This window comes from Arachis ipaensis, chromosome B10 (genome assembly GCF_059453495.1).
Source record: "Arachis ipaensis isolate K30076 ecotype BB chromosome B10, ASM5945349v1, whole genome shotgun sequence".
Classification (NCBI taxonomy): Eukaryota; Viridiplantae; Streptophyta; class Magnoliopsida; order Fabales; family Fabaceae; genus Arachis; species Arachis ipaensis.
The window spans coordinates 85,807,372-85,820,347 of record NC_142435.1 but is presented as its reverse complement, the minus strand read 5'-3'; the positions used below and the strand labels follow the sequence as shown (position 1 = coordinate 85,820,347).

The window sequence follows — 12,976 nt, the reverse complement described above, 5'->3', positions numbered from 1 at the left end:
CTGACCAGGAAAAGCTCACTCAAGGGAGGACAAACTATAGTAATGAACAAGGAGTGCAGTGCTCTCATTCAACCAGAGCTGCCTACAAAAAGGAAGGACCCAGGGAGTTTTCACATTCCCTGTGCCATAGGAGAAACAATGTTTGACAAAGGACTCTGTGATCTGGGAGCAAGCATCAACTTAATGCCTTTATCCCTTATGAAGAGGCTGCAAATGATTGATCTGATGCCCACAGACGTAGCCATCAGGATGGCAGACAAAACTCAAAAACAAACAATTGGAGTGGTTGAAAACGTGCTGGTGAAGGTTGGGAACTACTTCCTTCCCACAGACTTTGTCATACTGGAAATGGAAGAAAGTCACCTTCACCCAATCATATTGGGAAGACCATTTTTAGCTACAGCCAGAGCACTCATAGATGTGGAGCGAGGAGAGCTAATACTGAGGATACATGACGAACAACTCACCTTCAACGTCTTCAAACCCTCAGAAGAAGCAAGTCAGGAAGGCAAGGAACTAAAGGCAGAGCATGACAAAGCAATGGTGAGAGAAAAAAGCTTTGAAGCACAAGCTGTACACCCTGGAATTCCTTTGGGTGATGAACAAGAGAATCAGCAGCTGTCATAGGTAAAGGAAACTCAAGTGGAGCCAAAACCACCAGAATCATATGAGACCAGCAACAAAATCTCCCTAGGGAAAGAGACCACAAAGAGCAGGATAACAGGAAAAGAAACAAAGAAGAAGATACCAAGGAGATGGAGGAACAAAAAGATCCCTACAGAAGATTTCTCTCAAGGGGATAAAGTGATCTCAGCTTACTACCTAGATATCCCACTTCATCTCCCTACCATCCCATCTCAGTTACCTAAGGTTTTTGCCATCAACAAAGTTCTCTCCCTAGAACATGTAGAGATCATTGATGAAGCCAATGGATATAGGTTTACTACAAGAGGGGAAGATTTGAAGCATTACCGACCACCTTGACAAAGGAAGAACGTCAAGCTAGTGACGCTAAAGAAGGGCTTCATGGGAGGCAACCCATGTTTTACATGCTTTTAAAGTAGTTAGGATCGCAAATCAACTTTGACATATCCCTGAATAAATCCTTTTATGCAACATATAGTGAAGAACAAGTTTGGTGTTCAAGGCACACTAAGAGGACATGAATGCAACTCATAGCATGTCACTCTTAGCACCTTGAACAAATCATCTTACACCACATTTCCACAAACTAAGTTGGTGTTACCAAGGTTGCATATATGGAAAATTAATTAGTCAGTTGGTTTACATTTATGAATAGCACTTAGTAGTTAACAACAAAAATTTTTAAAAAGTAGTTACTCTTTCTTGTCTTTTAAATCTTGCCGCCACTTCCCACATTTTTATTTTTTCTTTTATTTTGTAGAAGGATTGGTGGGACAATTGAAGGGTTTGGCTACCACAAAAGGAGAGGACAGCAACCCAACTTGGGTAAACCCTGGAAGGATGGTTACACTCCAGTGTATAACGTATCTGAAGAAGGCCTTAAATAGGGAGAAGAACACCACAAAAGGAACCTCACCAAGAAGAACCTCAACAGGAATAATATCAGCAAGAAGAGTACTATGATCCAACCAACATCAACTTGAATCACATTCACGGAGCTATTGAGGAGCTAACGAGGAGTTATATGGAGGGACAAGAACAACAACTGCACGTTCAAGCCCAAAGGATGGATCGTCAAGAAGAACTCCTTTCTAATTGGATGAATCAACAAGGGGAGCGGCAGAAACAGCAAATGGAACATTACTCCCAGCTCACTCAAGCCATCAATCAAGTGACTGAAAGGCAAGAGCATCAAGATAAACACCTTCAAGAACTCAACCAACGCCAGCTAGCTCAGACGAAGGCATCCAATGAGTTCAGCGTACTAAATGAAGGACGGCAACTACATAGGGAGGAGTTCAACATAAACACTCAAGCCAAATTGAACTATATGTCTAGTCATATGCATAATCTACACTCTACAATCCCTAGGTATGATAAGGTCCAAAAAGATCTTACAGAACAAGAGGAAAGAAAGGTGAAACAGTAGAAGGAAACATTGAAAAAGAAGATGGAAGATGCTGGCTTCTGGAAAAAGTTGATTGGAAAAAGCAAGGGAAGTGGGAGTGCAAGCACTCAAGAAAAACACAAGGAGGACAAACAGGAAGGAGAACGTGAGCACCCCCAAGAGTAAAAGGTGGTGGAGTTCTCTCATTGTTCCATCTTTCTTTTTCAAGTTTTTTTTTTAATAAGGAAAATCATGTATGAAATAGAACATGCTTCCATAGTAGCTTAGGAATTTTCAACTCTATCTTTAAGTTTTCTTTTGCCTAGGTCTATGCATGCTAGTCAAATTGCCTGCCTTCATTTTCATCTTGCTTATTGTATGCTTGTCCTTTTAAGTACAATAAAAAGAGATGTTATGAAAGACCTGAGTGATGTTCAAATTGCGGAGTAGGTCCTTAAATTTGTGGTGTAGTAATCACTTAGCTAAGTTGGTTCACCAACAAGGTGGGAAGGCAACTATCTGTCTTGAATTATATGCTTGAAACACACCCCATGAGACTAGCTAAATAATAAGATCCTAATAAGAAAAAGGAAAAGAACAATAAGAGTTGAAAAAGAAAGAAAAGTTAATAAAGAATAAGGCTAGGCACCAAGGGCTTGAATCTTGAGGGATGTTTCTGTGGTGCTCTTGTACCAAGGATATGCTTGGATGAATAAGTTCTTAGGAGTGCTTCATCACTTGGTAACTTGGGTTAACTAACCTGGGATTATCAACTGAAAATCCACTATCAAGAGCAACCTTGCTATAGAACATTTAGTAACCCAAAAAGGTGCTGGACACCAAGACCTCAAGGAAAGAAAATAACAAACCATGTGCCTGTGGTGTGCATGTATGGGGGTGAGAGACTTGAGGGAGTAAGTCCTTAGGGGTGCTTCAACACCTAGCACCTTGAACCAACGGGTTCGGGATTGTTGGCTGAAAGCTTATTTTAAAGAGTCGCCCCCTCACAGAGCACTTAGCCTAAAGATGCAATAGACCTTGTAAAGACAAAGGGATCAATGAATAACAGTCTCAAAGGGTGTAATCAAGTGAGTATTCCAAGGCATGATAAAGGTCTGAAAGCCAGTAAAGGAATGAACCTAAGTTGCTATGCATGAAACCCCATAAAACCAAGAATAGGACTTCCACAATAATGATTCATTCATCTTGTCATTTCATTCATCATTCTCTTGTTCCAGTGCTTGCTTAGGGACAAGCAAGCTTTAAGTTTGGTGTTGTGATGCCAGGGCATTTTGGCCAGTTTCACTGACCTTTTCTTTATGGTTTTAGGGTAGTCTCATGCACTTTCTTAGAAAATAAGCAAGTTTTGGGTAGAATTTCACTTACATCTTGATTCAAGCTAACATTGTGATTTTTATATGAATTCATGAGAATTATGCATGAATTAAATGACAAATTGGATGATGCATGTCTCATAACTTGGACTAGAACTTTGATACACTTTATTGCTTGATTTCAGGACAAAGGAAGCAAGGAAGAACCACGTTAGCAGCCACGTTAGTCTAACTAACGTGACCTCTAACGTGGAAGGGGAGCTAGCTTGCAACGTTAATGAGAAAAGTAATCGCCAATAACGTCCTCGAAGCCATCGTAGCCCACGTTAATTGCCATGTTAACTACATTAACGTGGTAGTTAACGTGGAAGAAGAAAATGAAGCCAACGTTAGTGACACTCACCTTTGTCACTAACGTTGGACCAAGCTCATATTGGCCACGTTTAGAGCCACGTTAACTCAGTTAACGTGGACTCTAACGTGGGGAAACAAAAGAATGACCAACGTTAGTGACACTCACCTTTGTCACTAACGTTGAGCTAAGCCACTTTGAGCCACGTTAGTTGCCACGTTAACTCAGTTAACGTGGACTCTAACGTGGAGGGAGCAAAGAATCGCCAACGTTAGTGACACTCACCTTTGTCACTAACGTTGGAGATGGCTAGCAATACCACGTTAGAAGCCACGTTAACCTAGTTAACGTGAACTCTAACGTGGGAAGTAGGGGCATTTTGGAATGTTAGTGACAAAGGTAATTGTCACTAACGTTCTCGAAGATGTGGCAACCCTACATTAAAGGTCACGTTAGCCACACTAAGGTGAACTCTAACGTAGGGAGAAAGGAGGATTCTCAACGTTATTGGAAAAAAGTAAGTCCCAATAACGTGTACGAAGGACCAAGAAGCAACGTTAGTGGTCACGTTGATGCCACTAACGTTGAAGTTAACGTGGAGCATCCTTGGGTTAGGAACGTTAGTGAAAAAGGTGATTGTCACTAACATTCTCAAACCCACACTTTCACTTAACGTTAACACCACAAACGTCCTAAGCTAGAATCCCTGCCTACTTCACACTTTCTCTCTGCAAGTAAAGCTAAGCCCACTGAAGAAGATAACTGCTTCAACTCAAGATCCAAAGGCCCATATCCAAGACTTGAAGAATCAACTAGAAGATCAGAAGAATAGTATAAATAAGGAGAGCTTTGAACTAGAAAGAAGAGCTTTTGGGCATTATTAGAATTACTCTCTGTATTTTACTTTCTCTACACTTCTAGTTTAACTTTCAGAATGTACTCTCCATCTCTGCTTTCATTTCCCCGAGCTATGAACAACTAAACCCCTTTCATTGGGTTAGGGAGCTCTGTTGTAATTTGATGGATCAATAATAGTTTTCATTATCCTTCTTCTCTCTTTTCTCTTGATTTTACTAGAAAGTTTTCAATCTTTATCCAATTGAGTAGTTATCTTGGAAAAGAAGCTATTCATACTTGGATCTCTTCTGAACCTTCGAAGAGGAATGAAGAGATAATGCTAGAATTTCTTTCTCATGTTGGACCAAATTAGGGTTTGGGCGGATATGGTGAAACATAATTCTCCCAATACTTTGATTTGGAAATACATTTGGACATATAATTCTCATGCCCAATTTGACCAAGGAATTGGCTATTGATCTGATTTGAGAGATTGAATTACCAAGGAATTGGAATTCAATCACTTCAGATTGCCAAGGAGATCAATGAATGCAATGATTGAGGAAGAGATGAAAATGAACTTGATCCGGAGAATGCAACATCTCCTAAGCCCAATGAACTCCCCATTTCTGATCTTACCCATTCTCTTTACTTTCTCCTATTTACTTTCATGCTAAACTCCCCTTCCCCATTTAAGATTCTGCAATTTACCTTCCGTCATTTATTTTTTGCAATTTACTTTCCCGCCATTTAATTTCCTGCAATTCTCAATCCATTTTCTGCTTAGCTCAACTAGAACATTCTTCCAATTAAAGTTGCTTGACCAATCAATCCCTGTGGGATTCAACCTCACTCTATTGTGAGTTTTTACTTGATGACGATTTGATATACTTGCTGAGAAAGATTTGTTAAAGGACAAGTTTCCGTGCATCACCTGCCTGCTCAGCCTCTTTCTGTGCATGTGGCTCCTCCTCATGCTCGTCCGCCTCCTCCTCTAATGGCTCTGATGGTGTGTGAGGCTCGAAACGGATGTCGCCGCTAGATCGGATCATCAACTTGAGGTGATCATAGCGTCGCTTGTTGTGACGCTCAGATCTCTCATATCGCCACCGGTTGCGGCACTTCATCTGGTCTAGCGGCTGAAATAAGCGGTGCACGAGATGGTAAACAGGCTCTAAGGCAGGTGGAGGTGCAGTGGTGGTAGCTGGGGCAGCAGTAGATGAAGAAGGGGTAGCTGAAGGTGTGGCTATCTCATCATAAGTGGTGAGGAATGGGGGTCTGTAACCCAAAGCCTGAAACTTCCTGCTGTGAGGGATAATCTTCTTGCAGTCTGCAGCAGGTGGCTTCTCATCAGCAAGCTCCCAAGGCACATCAGCTCGACGGCCTAGCTGGGTGACCAGATAAGGGAAGGGGAGAGTGCCTCTGACATGGACCCTGGCCATGTCATGCCGGATGAGTCGTGGAAGATACAGGTCCTTACCCTCCATCACACACCAGAGGAGGGTGATCATAGCAGCAGGCAGCTCTGTCTCATGAGTGCTCGGCATAACAAAGTTGCTCAGGATCTGGTGCTAGAGCCGAGCCTCATTATTCAGATACATCAGCTTGATTCCCCTAGGCATTACTGTATTCTTTCCCATGACCCATGGGACAGTAGGATCAAGGGCTATCCTCTGCTTGACAGCATCCCAGTCAAATCTCAGAAAGCGCATGTCCTCTTCAGCCTTTTGGTAACCGTCAAGCTGATCTGATTTAGGCTGAAGGCGGAAGATGTCCTCAATGGCTTCCTCAGTGATCAATATCTGTTTCCCTCTGAGGTGCACTGCATCCAGGGAAGTCTTGAAATAGTTACAGTAAAACTCTCTGACCCAGGAAGCATTGACCCCTGTCAAGTTTCTCTCCAAGAAGAACCAGCCCCTCTGTTTGATCTTATCGGAGGTGTACTGCTGTAGTTCTTCTGGAATTTTCAGAGTTTTCTCCAGGTACAGGTTTCTGGACGAGGCAAACACTGGATACTTCAGCTCACAGTATCTGTTTGCAAATTTTACTGGATCTGTGGCAGTGAGGAGCTGGTCAGCCTTCTCCTGCAGGGTAAAGTGCTTTTCCCGCCAAGAGTCATCATGCATAATATCTAGGATAGACATAGAGGATTTGCCTCTTTTTCTTTTGCCAGTGGTTGCCTTGCCTTTTCCTTTTCGTTGAGGGTCAGACATCCTGAAAAGCAGAAATTCCAGGATATAAATGAAGAACAAAGCAGGAAAATAAGTAGGCAAAGAGGATAATAGCAATAGAAGCACATAGTGACAAAAAAGCAGTAGAATTATGAAATGAGTTAAATAAATGTACATTTAGGATTGTTTTGGAGTTAAAAATCTGAGATGAGAAATCACAATCCAAAATATATTATAAGTAGAATACCTGTTAATTAGGAGAAACAATAATCACGCCATGAGTTAAAAATTTGAAGGAGTTAGTTAAAAAGCAAAGGGAGAAGTTAGAAAGTTAAAAGTGGTTAAAAGTGACAAAAGAGGTTAGAAAGTGGAAAGCAGTGAGTTAGGAGAAAGAAATTTAAAGTAAGTGGCATGATAAATATTTCCTAGGTAACAAGAGATTCACAAATTTAAAGAATAATCAACTCATATTCAAGCAAGGATATCAGGTTGATGATGATTCATGTAGATATAGAAATAGCAAAAATTGAAATCGAATCATCAAAAGTGCAATATATGAACTAGGAAATTGAAAGGAAAAAGAATGCTGGCCCGTGCATTCATGAATTGGTTTGGTTGTAGCTAAGTAGTGCAGAATTGAAAATTGCCAAAACCAATTCCTGAATGTAAAAATGAAACAATTTGCAGAAAAATTGGGCAGCATTCCGGCTAAAATTGGATGTTCCCGGGTAATAAACAGCAGAAAAATCAGTTCATATAAATCTAAATAAAGCTGCAAATAGACACAAACAACATGAACATGAAAGAGCAGCACGAAACATGGAAGAACAGCATGTGAATAGTATGAACATCACAGCCAGATCAAAAGTGCAAAATAAGTAAAACAAGCAACAAGTACGGCATAATTAACAGGCATAAATCCACTAACCACATCCTAGCTACCTAACCACCTAGAATCCACTACAAACATGCATCTCTAACTAGCCTAATTCGAACATAATCGGAAAAATAAGCAACTAACTATGATGGAAAGAGAAATTGGCATTCGGCGGAACCTGTATGTGTAAGAGCAGAGGTGAGGGCAGAGAGATATGGTGGTGGTAAAGCGGCGGCGCTGGGGGGCACGGCGGCGCGGTGGTGGAACAGGGTCGGGTTGGGGATTGGGGTTTGGATTAGGCGAGGGGGAGAGGAAAGAAGGGAGGGAGGCTAGTGGGTTTAGGGGGTGGTAATGGTGGGAGGCGGCGCTGGTGGCGTTGTGGTGGTGGCTGGCGGTGGTGGTCGGGCGTGATGGTCGGGGAGGGTGGGTTGCAGAGAAAAAAGGAAGAAGAAGGGGGTATGGGGGGCGCGACGGGTAGGGTTTCGCGTGATAGGGGTTAGTGATTTTGAATCCACGCGAACGCGTGGGGCATGCGATCGCGTGGCTAGGGTGAAATAGAATTGACGCGGTCGCGTGATTAACGCGATCGCGCGGGTTGGGTACAAGATGGATGATGCGGACGCGTGAGGCACGCAACCGCGTCGCTGTAAATTGTGCTAAACGTACAATTCTAGTGTCGTTTCAGCGCAACTCTCTGTCTCCATTAGGGTGCCATGCTATCCACGCGACGTGGACGCGTTGCTCAAACTTTCGAGTGAGATGGGTGTTTTGCAAGTGACGCGTTCGCGTCAGGGACGCGAATGCGTGAGCCATTTTCTGCTAAACGCACACCAGCCGCACGATTCCAGCCCAGATTTCTGGGCGTTGCATTTTTACACCGATTTCCAGATCACGCGTTCGCGTGCGTGACGCGGACGCGTGGGAGGTAGTTTTTTGCAACTGACGCGAACACGTTAGCGATGCGGTCGCGTGGAACAATTAGTGCCAAAGGCACGCCTCCAGCCATGCTTTCGCGTGACTTTCTGTTCACTTTCCTTTTCTTCCTAATGCACTTGTGACGCGGACGCGTTAGCGAGGCTTACGCGTCGCGTGCATTATTTTTTATGCAATTATAAAATTATGCAGTATGCAATGCTAATGCAAATGCTACGAATAATATCCAGGTTTAATGAAAATAAAAAAATATAAAAATAAACAAAACGAAATAAAACTGAAACAGGAACGATCATACCATAGTGGGTTGTCTCCCACCTAGCACTTTTAGTTAAAGTCCTTAAGTTGGACAGTTGATGAGCTTCCTGTTATAGTGGCTTGTGCTTAAATTCATCCAGAAATCTCCACCAATGTTTGGACTGCCAACAGCCTCTGGGGTCCCAAACTAGGCATGTAAAGCTTCTGAGCAGCTTCAAACAGATTCTCAGGCTCCCGGGGTAACGAATGTCAGAATAGATTCCAGGATCCCAAAATTGGTTTTTAAATACGCCTTTGTCTTGATTTATATTCTTCCATCTGGGCGGTTTAGAAATTGTTTTCTCACCAAGATGACCAAACGTCTTCCGAGACCCATTTAAGTGAACTTGGTACCAATCCGTGCACTTCGAATTGAAGCGTGGAACCTTATTGAATCTTGCACACCAGCTCTGAGCACTAGCCATTTCTCTCTTACTCTTAAAGCCATAGAGAGCTCTAAGCTGGCCATCTGTTTCAAGCAAACCATATTCAAGTGGAAAAGTAAAGATAAAGGTTAAGGATTGTACCCACTTGAAGCTTGTATTAGGTGGTAATGGCCTTGGGGTAGGTGTTTCCAGTGGTTCTGTAGGCTCTACTCCCTTGTATTCTTCTGTGAATTCCTCCACTTCTTTGCAAAATTCTTCAATTGCAACTGCGTCCTGATCAAAGTCTTCTATGTCTTCCTCGTCACTCAAGTTATAATCTGGAGGTTGAGAGAAATCTACCTCGACATCATCTTCGTATTCACTTGGATAAGGTTCTTCAGGTTCATGGTGTTCAGTTGCAGATGTAAGTTCATGACTAGGAGAGCTTGATTCATGATCATCACTGTCTAGGGAATCAACTTCTTGGTCTGTTCCGTCCAATTTTTCACAAGGTATATGCTTTGGAGATTGTGCACTGTCCTTTTTGGCATCAATTTTGAACTTCTCAGCAGAATCCTTTACAGCTCCCGATTCCGAGGGAGGTTCAGCATCTCCTAAATCTTCAACCACTTCTTCCTCTACAACTATCATGGCTTCCTCCACTTGTTCCAATACAAAGCCATGCTCCTCATTGTCCACCAGAGTTTCTAGTGTTTCCTTCATGTTATGCTCTTCTTTTGATTCTCCACATGCAGCCATGGGAGTATTTTGAGCGCTCAGATGTTGGGAAGCTATTATATTTACTACCTCAGTTAAGGCAGTAGTGAGTTCCAATACGACCTTTTGCATCCTCGCTTGCCCTTGAAGAAGAACACGAAGTTTGTCATTCATTGGAGGTTGAGGTGGGTATGAGGGTTCATTGGTTGGGGAAGAGGGTTCAAAATAAAAATGTGGCAGTTCTTGGGAGTAATTGGATTGGAATTGTGGTGGGTAAGGGTCATACGATGGTGAATGGTGAAAAGGAGCTTGTGAGTGTGGTGGTTCAAAACTACGTTGAGAGGATGGTCTATAAGCACAGGGTGGGGCTTGTTGGTAATTACAAGGGGGTCCACCATGTCTATCAACTTGGTATGCATTGTAGAGTGGTCCTTGCCCATGATATCTTGGAGGGTGTTGTTGCCTAAAGGGTTGATCAGGGCCTTTTGGCTCCATCCATCTTCGATTGCTTAGACTTTGATGCATATTCCTGTTATAGCTTCCATTCCTTTCAACAGATTTAGAACTAAACTCAAAGCGAGAGGGGTGAGAATTCATAGTAGCTAATAGAAATAAAAGGGAAAAATAAAAACAAATAAACAAATAAAAGAAAAATATTTACAATAACCAATAATAAGGCACATGTTTGCAGTTCTCCGGCAACGGCGGCATTTTGACGATCGGTTTTTTTATCGGTAAAGAAATATAAAAATATGATCGTGTTGTAAGTATATCTTCTAAACCAACATAAAATCCTTTTGTACAAATGTTTTGGTTGTCACAAGTAACAAACCCCTTAAAAATTGATAACCGAAGTATTTAAACCTCAGGTCGTCTTCTCAAGGAACTGCAGGGAGGTGTTCTTATTATTGGTTATGAGTTTTGTAAATTGGGGGTTTTGAAAGTAAGGAACAAGTAATTTAAATGACAAGTAAAATAAATAAATAACTGTAAAATAAACTCTTGGCAAGGTATGAAAATTCGAAATTCCTATCCTAGTTACTCTTATGAGAATTGAAGTTAATCCAACTTAGTTAACCTTTACGAAAGCAAGGGAAAGTCAAGTGAACTAATTAGTTAGATTCCCAAGTCCTAGACAACTCCTAAGGAAAGACTAGAGTTAGTAGAATTCCAGTCAATTAGCCAACATAACAACCAGTCACGATAAGTTGATAACTCCAGAGCCTCCTGTTAATCAATTAAAGCCAAGAATATAAAAAGCTAAACAAGAATCATAAATCTGAAATACCTCAATTGCATTAATAAGAGAAAATCAATATAAACATAAAGAGTTCATAGGCCAATTTGGCAGCATAAGTAATTAAATGAGAGCATTAAAGTATTTGAAAGTAAAAGAGAAATATAAAGTAAAAGAAATATTGAACCTGATGAAGAGTTGAAATCCTAAATCCTTTAAGAGGAATCCTAATCCTAAAACCTAAGAGAGAGGAGAGAACCTCTCCTTCTAAAAACTACATCTAAACTATGAAAAGTGAATAATTGAAGGCCTCCTCCTAAATGGATGCATTCTCCCACTTTATAACCTCTAATCTGTGCTTTCTGTGCATTCCCCCACTTTTTTTTATGCAATTATGCAATTATGCAGTATGCAATGCTAATGCAAATGCTACGAATAATATCCAAGTTCAATGAAAATAAAAAAATATAAAAATAAACAAAACGAAATAAAACTGAAACAGGAACGATCATACCATAGTGGGTTGTCTCCCACCTAGCACTTTTAGTTAAAGTCCTTAAGTTGGACATTTGATGAGCTTCCTGTTATAGTGGCTTGTGCTTAAATTCATCCAGAAATCTCCACCAATGTTTGGACTGCCAACAGCCTCTGGGGTCCCAAACTAGGCATGTAAAGCTTCTGAGCAGCTTCAAACAGATTCTCAGGCTCCCGGGGTAAGGAATGTCAGAATAGATTCCAGGATCCCAAACTTGGTTTTTAAATACGCCTTTGTCTTGATCTATATTCTTTCATCTGGGCGGTTTAGAAATTGTTTTCTCACCAAGATGACCAAACGTCTTCCGAGACCCATTTAAGTGAACTTGGTACCAATCCGTGCACTTCGAATTGAAGCGTGGAACCTTATTGAATCTTGCGCACCAGCTCTGAGCACGAGCCATTTCTCTCTTACTCTTAAAGCCATAGAGAGCTCTAAGCTGGCCATCTGTTTCAAGCAAACCATATTCAAGTGGAAAAGAAAAGATAAAGGTTAAGGATTGTACCCACTTGAAGCTTGTATTAGGTGGTAATGGCCTTGGGATAGGTGTTTCCAGTAGTTCTGTAAGCTCTACTCCCTTGTATTCTTCTGTGAATTCCTCAACTTCTTTGCAAAATTCTTCAACTGCAACTGCGTCCTGATCAAAGTCTTCTATGTCTTTCTCGTCTCTCAAGCCATAAGCTGGAGGTTGAGAGAAATCTACCTCGACATCATCTTCGTATTCACTTGGATAAGGTTCTTCAGGTTCATGGAGTTCAGTTGCAGATGTAAGTTCATGACTAGGAGAGCTTGATTCATGATCATCACTGCCTAGGGAATCAACTTCTTGGTCTGTTCCGTCCAATTTTTCACAAGGTATATGCTTTGGAGGTTGTGCACTGTCCTCTTTGGCATTAATTTCGAACTTCTCAGCAGAATCCTTTACAGCTCTCGAATCCCATGGAGGTTCAGCATCTCCTAAATCTTCAACAACTTCTTCCACTACATCTATCATGGCTTCCTCCACTTGTTCCAATACAAAGCCATGCTCCTCATTTTCCACCGGAGTTTCTAGTGTTTCCTTCATGCTACGCTCTTTTTTTTATTCTCCACATGCAGCCATGGGAGTATTTTGAGCGCTCAGATGTCGGGAAGCTATTATATTTACTACCTCAGTTAAGGCAGTAGTGAGTTCCAATATGCCCCTTTGCATCCTCGCTTGCCCTTGAAGAAGAACACGAAGTTTGTCATTCATTGGAGGCTGGGGTGGGTATGAGGGTTCATTGGTTGGGGAAGAGGGTTCAAAATAA

General features: G+C 41.6%; 1 pseudogene; it reads right to left on the bottom strand.

Moving 5' to 3' along the window:
• LOC148580710 (uncharacterized) overlaps positions 1-6,768 on the bottom strand; it is a 94,223-nt pseudogene extending 87,455 nt beyond the window's left edge.
• Between the last annotated feature and the right edge of the window lie 6,208 nt (positions 6,769-12,976).